This window comes from Sorex fumeus, unplaced genomic scaffold, assembly GCF_029834395.1.
Source record: "Sorex fumeus unplaced genomic scaffold, SorFum_2.1 ptg000045l, whole genome shotgun sequence".
In the NCBI taxonomy this organism is placed as follows: domain Eukaryota; kingdom Metazoa; phylum Chordata; class Mammalia; order Eulipotyphla; family Soricidae; genus Sorex; species Sorex fumeus.
In genome coordinates, this window is record NW_026606102.1 from 10,906,792 (window position 1) to 10,919,281 (window position 12,490).

General features: G+C 46.8%; 1 protein-coding gene across 1 annotated transcript in view; it reads left to right on the forward strand.

Annotated features, from left to right (window-relative positions):
- FYB2 (FYN binding protein 2) overlaps nt 1-12,490 on the forward strand; it is a 313,439-nt gene that overhangs the window by 163,095 nt on the left and 137,854 nt on the right. The gene's annotated exons all lie outside the window — the stretch shown is intronic.

Consider the following 12,490-nt stretch of genomic DNA (forward strand, 5'->3'; position numbering starts at 1 on the left):
TAGACTGATAGTGATCTAGCTACATACAAGTGCTCACTCTTCCAGACATAGCCATAAATTAATTAAAAGAGAGAGATATAGAGATAGATAAACAAACAGACGGGCAATAATTGAAAACTCCAGTATGGCAGGCATTTAATAGCCTTGGTTTTACATAATTCTCAGAAGTCTATGATATAGAAATGACTTCTATTTTAAAGTTGAAGAAATGGAGATGCAGAGAAGTTAACTAACTTTGCCAAGGACATACAGCAATCTTAACACCTTGGGTAAATTTTTATTTTCCCACTAGCAAGACAGGTCTGTGGTTTCATTATAAATCTAAAGCCTTATGGAAAACAATGAACAACAAACTTGTAGGCTTAAGAAATATGTATCTGGGGTCGGAGTGATAGTACAGCGAATAAGATGCTTGCCTTGCATGCGGCTAACCTGAGTTCAACCTCCGCATCCCATATGTCCCCTGAGCATCGCCAAGAGTAATTCCTGAGTGCAGAGCGAGGAGTAACCCCTGAGAATCACCCAAAAACATATATATATATATATATATATATATATATATATTAGGATCTCATATGATTGTTAGTTTTTCTGGTTCCTTCAAGATTTAGAATAATTTAGCAGAATTTAGACCAGAGAGATAATACAGGTGTTAAGGCATTTGCCTTGCATGTGGTCAATCCCAGTTTGGTCCCCAGTACCAAATACCACAGAAGGTCAATTCTGAGCACAGAACCAGGAATAGCCTCTGAGCACTGCTGAGTGTGGCCCAAGTCCATGACCCAAATTTGGTAAAGTTTATTCGATGTGAACACTGATCCTGGGTTGAAGGAAGCCAACCACATTCCTGATTTCTGCTTCTCTTCTGTCTCCTCCAGCCCCTTAGTCATCCTGGCTACATTTCTACCTTATTTTTGATGCACTTAGAAAATGAGGCTCTTCACCTTTATCCACAATTCAGGACTGGAAATGCATAATGATTTTACTAAAGATGTGGAGACTAAAATGAACACTTTCTTCACATGGACTCTCCTGTCATCTCCTCTCTGCCTTGTCCCACTTCCAGTTCGCACCCTCTCTTGCTCCCATTTTCCCATTACTTCTCTTTTTTCCTCATGAGTAACAGACCTTCTCCTTCCACACTGGCTTCAATTGAATTGGGGGTGGTGTTGCAGCCTCAGGGGACAGGGGGCCAGATCCAGAGACATTTACAGTCATCACAACTTGGAAGCTTGTGCAATGCAGTTGGTTAAACTTGGCACATTTGCTCAAACCTATTGATCTGTTCTCCCTCCAAGCTCCTCTCCCTGTGCTCTGTATCTGTGCCCGTTCCGGGGACCTCCTTCCTCCATCCAACTCTCACTTGAGCCTGCATTTGTCTTCCAGGACGTTGACAATATCAGTTTCCTCAAAACCCTTCGGTATCCCCACCCCGCCCCCCATCTACAAAACCAGAAGTTCCAATTCCTCCAAATGAAATCCAGCCTTTCTTTGCTGCCTTAGTAGCCCGTGCCTTTGAAAACTCATCCACATCCAAGGCTAGATCCTCACTTTAACTGTGGGTCGCAGCCCCATGTGCCTTAAAATAAGTTTCTTGAGGCTTTCTTGTCAGTCAGTGTCTGATTGCTGTACCTCTTTTATGTGCCCAAGGACCCAGGGTTGCAGAAATGTTTTTTAGGCAAAAAGAGACATAAGTGGAAAACACTAAGAAGCCCTGATCTAGTCTACCTGCCTTTTTTTTTCTTTTTTGGTATGGGTCCACACCTGGGGGTGCTCAGGGCTTACCCTAGTTCTGCACCCAGGGATCATTCATGGCAGTAATCAGGAGCCATATGGGGTGTCGGGGATCAAACTCAGGTTGGTTGTGTGCAAAGTAAGTACTTTCCCTGCATTCCTACCTCTCTGATCCTCTAGGATCCCTTTATCTCCTCCTTCTCCTCTCTCAGGTTCTCCTCCATCTTCTACTTCTCACCACCTTTCTGCATCATCTCTGGATTCTTCCGAAACATCTACTCCTTCGTAGATCCTGGATCAATGTCTCCGCAACCCCCATAAGTGTTCCCTGATTGTCACATAAGTAGCACATGAAAGCTAGGACATAGTACAGTGATGTGATCATATTCCTAAAATGCACCAAACCCAGGTTCTCTTCCCACCACCATTTTGTATCCACACCCCACCCCAGCATCTGAGGGTGAAACTCTGGAAGCCCCTGAGCCCCATCAGTGTATCCCCAACACCTCAGGGCCCTTGCAGTACCACATTCTCAGGCTGTCACATTGAATGGATAGGCTGGTTGTCTGAGAATTACCTGCGGGCTTCACATATTTCCTGAACACCACTTGGGAGTTTCCATGCCCTGAGAAAGACTGAGCATTTCTTGAGACTGGATTCTGTGTCTGACTCTTCTGATCACCACTATCAGCCTGCACCATATTTTTAATGAGAAATGTTTGTTGATGGAAATTGAAAATTAGCCTATTAAAAGGAGTTCATGATTTCATAATAGTTTTAGATATGTTTTCTCATGTGATCCTCCACATCATCCTGTGAGATAAATTTCATTATCCTAAGATGGAGCCCAGGAATCTGGGGAATGGTGAGTAAGATAGAAAGGGAATGTCATTCCTTTAAGTTTTGTTGGAGCAAACAATGTGAAATAAATTTGTTCTGTGCATGCCAAAGGGGCAGGCTTGAGATTGCGAGAGTACCTGGAGATGTTGGTGGAAGGAAGGACATACTGGTGGTAAGATTCATGCTGGAACATTGTGTGTCTGAAACAACTCTATTATGAACAACTTTGTAAATCACCGAATGTTAATGAAAACAAACTTCAAGAGAAAGAAAGAGAATGCAAGGTGTGTGGAATATCAGGACCCGGGCCACTGTGCTCCAAGCCATCTGGCTTAGCTTCCCAGTGAGCTCATAAGGCCAGCAGTCCCAGAGGCAGTGAAGACACTGGGTTTCAGAGTGGTGCCATGATCTACCTGCAGTCACAGGCCGGTGAGGCTTAGATCTTGGGTGTATGAGCTGGTCTGCTTCAACGTAGAAGTATGGCTTTACCGCTATGGTTTGTCTGCACAGTTCCCAGGTAATAGGTCAGCTCCCACACCTGGTGCAAATACCTCTAAGTCCAGTCCTCTGCCCATTATGTCTCAGCTCAAAGTATGAATGTCGCAAGGATCAAAGGAAACCAACTGTAGTGCAGACAGTCAAGTGAAGGGAGAGATGAGTCCATATGGGGTCCAAAGAGGGAGGTCTGGGGGCTGGAACAATAGCACATCAATTAGGGCATTTGTTTTGCACGTGCTGACCCGGCTTCGATTCCCAGCATCCCATGTGGTTCCCTGAGTACCGCCAGGAGTGATTCCTGAGTGCAGAGCCAGGAGTAACCCCTGAGCATCACCGGTGTAACCCAAAAAGAAAATTTAAAAAGGGAGGTCAAATGGGGTGTTCCATATCTCTATAACTAAGTACCTGGATATGAGAGAGAGAGAGAAAGAGAGAGAGAGAGAGAGAGAGAGAGAGAGAGAGAGAGAGAGAGAGAGAGAGAGAGAGAGAGAGACTTGGGATGGTGGCGAGGCACTCACCAGCTTTCAGCCAAAGTGTGCTGAGATGAATGGGAAATGCCAAAACATGGTTAGCTTTGCATTTGTGGATTTCACCTTCATCAGAACATTCTGTTCTTAGAGATACATAGTTAAGAAAAGCCATAGCAGTGTAGAAAGTGAGACGGCCATCCATTTTGAGAACACATTGCTTGTCTCAGGGAAACACTTTGCATGTCTAGATTAGCCTGTGAGTTATGGCCCTTAGCGTAAAGTGTCCAGTGTTGGGTACTGGCAGGGCAGTCAGCACAAGGCAGCATCCAGCTCATGCTTCTGAACACTCAGAGGCTGGGTTCCACCTGTGCTGTGCCAGCCTACAGTGTGCTGGGTGCTGCTGGATGGACCAGAATCCTGCAAATAGAATGCACCTGCAGGAAAGATGTTTGACTGGGAAGGACCCAGCTATAGGGCATTATGTGCCAATAACTAGTTATGTCTCCTCCCCTGAGTTGCTTCATCTGCGAAATAATCAAATCAGATGAAAGGATGAAATCAACATGAATTTTCACATCAGGTGCTGACTGGAGTGCTGAGGGCAGGGGACACACCCAGCAGTTCTCAGGAATAATCACTCCTGCTAGTGGTCAGGGGACTGTTTGTGGTGCCAGGGATCAACCTGGCTGGACCTCAGGCAAGACAAGAGTCTTACTTAACCCCTGTGCTGTCTTTCCCAGCCCAGAGGCTCTTATAGTTAGACAGTACTTGCCCTCCACACAGCTCATATTGGCAAGTCCATCTCCTGCCTTAGCTTTGGCTTAAGCACTCATGAAGAGAGAGATGAGAGTATGCGGGGCAGCAGGGAAAGGTGAAGAAAATAGCAGTGGACATGGACTGTGAGAGTCCTAGGGGAAATGCCGAGGCTGATTTTGAGGCGCTGTGGAAAGGAGAAGCTACCAGTGTGAGCAGATGGAATGAATTTCTCTATCCTACTAAACCTGGAGCTTTGTTCAGGGTTGACAGGAGGAAATGCGTCAGGGTAAGGGCCAAAGATGAGAGCGAAGCTCACGGAGGCAGAACAATCCCAGATACCCAACAATGAGTGGGTCCCCTCCCCACTCCTCTTTCCTCTACTTCTACAGGGGTCTGGGGAGTGACATAGTTCAGGAATGGGCTGGTTCCTAGTCTGGAGGGAGTGCTGGAGCAAAGAGCTCAGGGAACAGGAAGAAGACTAAGGATGCGGGGGTAAGGGTACAGGGGCCATTGGGAGAAAGGCTACAGCTCCATTCTGCCCAGTTCCTGCACCGGAAGGTCTTGGATCCATATATCAACTATGATATGGTCTGGGCAATAAATATAGCAGTGGTCAGAGTGAATATGTTCCAATGTGAGCATTTGTGTGCTACTGTGTGAATGTGTGTGTGCATGTGTGTGAGCACAAGAGTGTGAGTTAATGTTTGCCAGTGTGACCACAGAGACTGGCCCACATCCACAAGAACAAAAGCAACTGGTGCTGGCGCAGATGTGGCGAGAAAGGGACCCTCCTTCACTGCTGGTGGGAATGCCAACTGGTTCAGCCCTTTTGGAAAACAGTATGGACAATTTTCAAAAAATTAGAAATTGAGCTCCCATTTGACCCAGCAATACAACTCCTGGGAATATATCCCAGAGAGGCAAAAAAGTATAGACAAAGTGACTGCACTTGTTTGTTCGTTGCAGCACTCTTTACAATAGCCAGAATCTGGAAAAAACCTGAGTGCCGAGAACAGATGACTGGTTAAAGAAACTTTGGTACATTTACACAATGGAGTACAATGTAGCTGTTAGAAAAGATGAAGTCATGAAATTTACATACAAGTGGTAAAGTAAAGTAAAGTACAGGCCCTCCTGTTGATCATCGATTTGCTCAAGCGGGCCCAGTAACGTCTCTATTGGAGACTTTGTTGTTACTGTGTTTGGCATATCGAATACGTCACGGGGAGCTTGCCAGGCTCTGCCGTGCGGGCGAGATACTCTCGGTAGCTTGCCGAGCTCAGGAATCGAACTTGGGTCGGCCATGTTGGCTGCATGCAAGGCAAACACCCTACCGCTGTGCTATCGCTCCAGCCCTACATACAAGTGGTACTACATGGAAAGTATCATGTTAAGCGAAATGACTCAGAAAGAGAGGGATAGACATAGAAAGATTGCATTCATCTGGGGAACATAAAGTAACAAAATAGGAGACTAACACCCAAGAATGGCCGAGATTAGTACCAGGAATTTTGCTCCATGGCTTGGAGGCCAGTCACACATGCTAGGGGAAAAGGGAGCTCAGCTAGAGAAGGGAGCACCAAATAAAGGGTGTTGGGAGGATCCTCCCAGGATGGGAGAAGCATGCTGAAAGTAGACTATAGACCAAACATGATTGCCACTCATTGCCTCTTTTGCAAACCACAACACCCAAAAGGAGAGAGAGGACAAAAGGGAATGCCCTGCCACAGAGGCAGGGTGGGAGGGGGGGCATGGGGGGGGGGGTGGGAGGGATACTGGGATCCGTGGTGGTGAGAAATGGGCACTGGTGGAGGGATGGGTACTTGATCATTGTATTATTGAAACCCAAGCACAAAAATTTGTAAGTCTACAACTGTACCTCATGGTGTCTCACTAATACAAATTTTTTAAAAATGTATGCCAGTGTGAAAGTACATGTTTGTGGGGCTAGAGTGGGTAGGTCACTTGCCTTGTACACTGCCCATTAGGGTGACCTAGTTCAATCTCAGGTACTACCTATAGTTCTTTGAGCACCAGGAGTGATTCCTGAACACATAACCAGGAGTAATCCCTGAACACTGCCAGATGTGGCCGTCAAGACAAACAAACAAAAAAATGCATGTATGTGAATTTGTGAGTATAAGAGTGGAGTGAGGAGGACTGGAGAGATAGTATTATTGAGTAAAGCACTTCCCTTGCCCATGCCTGACCCAGGTTTGATTACCAGCATCTTATATGGTCTCCCATTTGAGTGCTGCCAGGAATGATTCCTAAGTACAGAGACAGGGATAACCCCTGAACATAATCAGGAGTGACCCCAAAACAGAACAGAGTGTGTGTGTGTGTGTGTATATGGGTGTGATTGTGTATGTTGGGTCTGACCCAGCACAAAATAACTGCAGCCAGTGACGAGCCCTGCCTTGCTTTCCCCATCCTCCCCAGACCTTTGTAAGATTGCATGTCAATGCTACCTGGTATTCTTCCTGATTACTACATTCATCCCTAGCTATAACCAACAGGCAGGCATTAGTGATGAGTTTCACTGGAAATGAAGTAGGACTGGTTTAAGTAATCAATCTGTCTCATCAGAGGTTCTGCACTTCATTGGAAGCTTCGCATTTGCATATAAGGGGTAGAATGAAGGGAAGTGAGTGTCTGGCTCATTAGCCTAGAAATTAAAGACCTTTCCTCAAAGAAAGCAGTAAGCATTGTAAACAGCTCCAGTCAAATCTGGGTAGACCTCTGGGAATTTCCTCTTGGAATTTGGCTGCACTAAAAACCAGCCCATTTTACACCTGTGCCAGTAGTTGGCTTTCTCAGCTATCCCTATCCCATCTGTTCTCAGTGCTTCCTTCTCTCACTGCTTCATGCAGGATGCCCTGCCCTGTGCCTCCCCCCTCCCCCCAGCCCTGGCCACAACTCCTCTGGGAAAGGCCTATTCAGTGTCAGCAATGAATCTTGCCTGGTGACGGGTTTCCATGCAGCAGATGTGAGAGCCAGTGAGTGGAACTGGTACTCGACCCACTGACTACTTTCTGTGTCGCAGTGAACATGCAATCGAGTGCTACGTGTGTGTCCAGACATAGAAACCAAAGAGAAAACCCCTAGAGCTCATTACTCTCCACACACTAGTGACTGGAAACATTCATTGCTCTCAGCATCCATGTCTCAGGGCTGGACTGACTCCACTACTCCATCTGGTCTGAAGTCTGACACTTCTCTGACACCCGCCTAAGGTAGAGTCCCTTGGAACCCAGAGCAGCAGAGAGACCCATCTTCATAGCTCTCTCTACAAACTGGTCAAGTCACTGTCAATACATTTATTCAGGTCTTCCTGTAAGATGCTCAGGGCTGTTGATCTGCAATTAGACTTTCTCCTGCACATAAAGCTGGACTGCATGAGACAAGGACTGGAGCAGATCAGCCCACTCTAAAAATTGTGGTCAGTCCCCTTCTCGATGTTTGTTCCAGTGCAGTGGTATTCAGCAGCTCCTGGGTGAATGTTATGCTTTCTCTGAAACCTACCACATGAGCCTCCTTTCTCAGGAAGCTGGTGCTCCAGGAAGTTGTATGGGGCATATGAGGGATGGGATGCAGCAGCCAGGTGGTGTAAAGTATCTGGGAAGATCTTGGGACATCACATGGGGCCAGTGAGTTGGGGAGGCTCATTTCCTTTGCTAACCTTACGAAAAGTCTCTTCAGCACTCTCTGGGTCTCAGTATCCTAACTGATATCACCTGCTTGGTAGGTCTTCTGGAAAGAGTATCTGAGGGGATGATGTCCAGGAGCATTTGGGAAAGCTCAGTGGGCAAAGGACAGTGTCAGGGATCACTGGCTCTGCTCTGCAGTGGGAAGGATCAGAGTAGAGGGCATTCAGGAGAGCTATGTTTCAAATTCTCATGGGCAGCAGAGTCCTGGGAAAAAGCCATAAGGACCGACAGGATGGCCCGTGGACAGCTGTCAGGCTGAGCTTGCCCTGACATCGAATGTAGGCTTTCGACTTATGGGGCAGAACAGAAGAGGCACATATTGGCTTTCCTTTCTCTTGTCTTGGTGGCTGTTGTGGCCAAAAATGGAGTGGGGTAGCCTCATGGAGTTATAGAACTCTTTCTTCTCGCTATCTCTCACACACACATAGACACAGACACACACAGTCTCTCTCCATCTCCCTCTCTCTCACACACACACAAATACACACTCTCCCTTTCTCTCCCTCTCCCTCTCTCTCTCTCACACACACACTCTCTCTCCCTCTCCTTCTCTCTCTCTCTCTCTCTCTCTCTCTCTCTCTCTCTCTCTCACACACACACACACACACACACACACACACAGACACACACATCCTGACTCTGGAGTTCCTGCATATGCTCACCAAGAGTTGTCCTGCTGGCTGTGGCGGTCACAGAGATGAGAGGTGATCTTCACACAACCCTGGCAGTGGGTGCATGAGAGGGAGGCCCCAGACGGCAGGGGAGAGGATAGTGATTGGCACACATATGTGGGTGGCACCGGAGATTGAATATGTGGCCTTGCACTCGTAAGCTAAGTGCTATGAGTACCTGCTATCCCCTAGAGCCCCAAAGTATAGCATATCTGAGCATGTGTGCTCTGCTTGGTGTCTCTCCGGCAGCTTTAGAAACGAAGGGTATACCTGCCCCAACAATGAGGAGACTAGCCAGGAGGAGGAGAGAGAAGATGGGAGCCTGGTTTATCTGATATCTAAGTAGGCTACTCTGTCCATGTCTTTGGAACTGTGAGCAAATTAAAGTCAGATTTCGACTGGAGTTGGTGGGGGCGGGTGAGGTGAATGTTCAGTAGGTCAAGAAACAAGCAAATGATATATTGGGGAAAGCCCCAAGAATCTTTTCAGAGGATGAAAAGATAAACTGCAAGCATGAGGAGGGCAGGGGTTCACTGCAATGTCCCAGGAAAGAGAGCGCTGCTGGGTAGACTCACACTGCTCCTGCTCTCTTAGTGTCTGTTGACTGAAAGCCTGAGCCCTGTACTACTCAGGCCATTCCCTTAGCTTTTCTGGCAACACAAATAGCAAAGGAAATAAAAGCAAGTCCTTCATGTAAATTGTCCAAGAAATTTATATGCATTTGTTATCCCAATTGTTTCCGCTTCTATGGCCGTGTAACTAATTACCCCCAAACCCAGTGGCTGGAATGACATTGATTTTTTATTCCTTGGGATTCTGCGGAAGGTCACTCGTGGGCTGCATGCAGCCAAGCATAGACTGCAGATAGCCAACAGCTCAACAGGGCCTGCGAGCGACAGGGTGCCTCTCCTCCTCAGGCTTCTTTCCACACGACCTCTCATCCACAGTGGTCTGACCTCAGCTGCTTTCCAGAAGAGCCAGTGACTGCCAAGAGAGAGTGTACCTGCAGATAGGACAGTTGCTGGTTCCGTTGGAAAGGCAGCCCACGGGCATGGACTGAACCCAGCATGAAGCAAGAAATGACTACACTGAGATGTGGATACTGAGAACTACGTGTCCCAGAGGGTCCTTGCACAAATCTAGATGGTCTGGCTCTTGCACAGCCAGGTTAATCCAGGGAGCACTGTTGTTGGGGTCTGTGTCTGTTGTCGATATCCTTATGTGCCGTGTGACTGGACTGAGTGTCATTCTAAATATTATGAAGTTCCTCCCTACAACAGTCTTTATTTCACTGACTATAAAACAATAACTTCTACACTAGGGAAATGGTAGTGGATCCTTCCAACTTTGAGCACATCCTTCCAACTTTAACCCTCTCTATTGCCAGAGTTATACAACTGAGTTTGAATAGCTGAATTTGCAATAAAATATAAAGTTGAGTCCTTTATGTTTTCACCATGTCACCTACTCATTACTTTGTATGTAGTTATCCTAACCCTAAATATGCTTCTCGTTTGTTTCTGCTTGTTGGGCCACACCTGACAGTTCTTAAGGGGCTGCTCCTGGCTCTGTGCTCAAGGATCACTCCCAGCATTATTCAGCTATAATACCTCATGGGATAAAAGGGACCAAACAAGGGTCTCCTTCATGCAGAGCATGTACTCATCAGATTGAGTGATCATCTCTCCAGCTCTATTTTGATTGTTCCCATAAAATGATGTTGGAGGAACCCAAAGGAGAATTTCTTATTTCTGAAAGAAAAAAAATTTATTCTGTCACTGGAGCCATAGTACAGTGGGTAAGGCATTTGCCGAGCATGCAGTCGACCTCGGTTCAATGCTTGGTATTCCATATGGTTCCCCAAGCACTGCCAGGAGTAACTCCTGAGTGAAAAGCCAGGAGTAATCCCTGAACATCCCTGGCTGTGACCCAAAAAGGCTATAACAACAAAACAAATCCATTCAGTCAACAAGCATTTTTCTAAGACCCTTTTGATATGCCTCCCCTTTCTCCAAAACTCATTTATTTGTTCACATAGTTGTAGGCCTCAGTCTCGTCAGATGATGAGTTGGATGAACTCTTAGGAAAACTATCACCCTTCATGAAAGAAAAAGACATACCAGATGAACCGCATTTTTCTCTGCCTAAACCCTCCGTGTTATCCTCAAAGAGGGAATTTCATTGTGTGTGCCCCATGCCCCTTCCCACCTGCTCCACCACCACCAGCACAGGTGAAACCATAAGCACTAGAGCTCGAGTCTCAGGAAAGTTCTTCTGTTCACTATTTCATTTTGTTGTCTTGGTCTGTGCCAACTTAATGCTTCCAGACCCGGAGTTTTGCAGGAGAAATCTTCCAAATGGCTTTTGAATAAAGGCATCCTCTAAACTTTGTCTCCAGACACATAGGAACTTGTGAACAATATTGGGAAGTTAGCCATGAATGAGCTACACCAGACTAGCTAGCAGTCATCATATTAATGTCATCAATGCTGCCACTGCAGTAAGACCCACTGTTTCCTGGGCAGGATCAACATACTCATCCCCATGAGGGGATGAGTAGTCTGCAGGCAGACTACTCAGTCCTCTCCTGCCAGCTGACTAGACAGATACTACTCTAGCATGTCCCTCCGTGGTCATAAAAGAACCTCCATAAAGGTGCAAGAGTGAGCTGTCCACACCACCGGCTCTGAAGAGTGCAGCCCTGGGGATGAGAGGGAAATGCTGAGCCAGCAAGAGCAGGGTCTGCCCTACCGACACAATCTGGAGATGTGTCTGCCTGTATCCCAGCCCTGCTTGGCCCATTTCTGATCTCTTGCTCATCCTGATCGCCTCACAGGAACATGGTATCAAACAGCAAGTCCTGCTCTCTGCCTTTTGGACTCCATTTGTATAGATGGTTCTGCTCAACCTCAGCAGAAATCTGCCCTTCCACCAAATCTGGATGGTCTGCTTTGCATAAAGTTTCATGCAGCTCAAATCTGGAGATTTCAGGTCAAAAGGCAAGCATGAATGGAAAGGAAGTCTAAGGCCTGTGGCTGAAATTCAGGGGTCTACTCTTTTCTGACTTCTGACTTAGTGAGCAAACTGTCACCAGCCCCAGGGCCTATCATCCTCCACCCTGCTGAAACTGTGGTCTCAACTGGGGACCTGTCAAGGGTCATTGATGAAAGAAACAAACACAGAGATTCTTTCATGCAATTTCCTAGGAACAGATCATCTCTGATGTGGAGTATTGTGTCTATACACTCTGTATCACTGTATCACTGTTATCCCGTTGTTCATCGATTTCCTCGAGCAGGCACCAGTAACGTCTCCATTCATCCTAGCCCTGAGAATTTAGCAAGTGCCACATTGGAGGTTCTTTCAGGATTAGGGGACTAGGATCCATCATTGTTCCTGGGTCTTGGCATATTGAATACACCACGGGGAGCTTGCCAGACTCTGCCGTGTATGCAGGATACTCTCAGTAGCCTGCTGGGTTCTCTGAGAGTGAGAACTAGACAATAAGAGGTCGTTCAGCCACGAATGTGGCCGCGCGCATCTGGGAGCTTGGTTTTATAATCTCTGGATCTTGGCCATTGATGGGATTACAGGGCGCTGGGACAGTTGGTGGGTGTAAGTGCCATCCATTCTGAGAAATAAATAATGTGAAGCCCAGTTTCTCTGCAAGTCTCAGATTTCAAAGGCAGGTGCCTCTCCTTTATCTAAGACCCACAGATGTCAGCTACTTTCATGGATAATTTCTAGTATGACACCTCACTGAGCTCTCACAAAGCCGCCATCAAGTAGGGACAACTCTCAGGCACTGAGA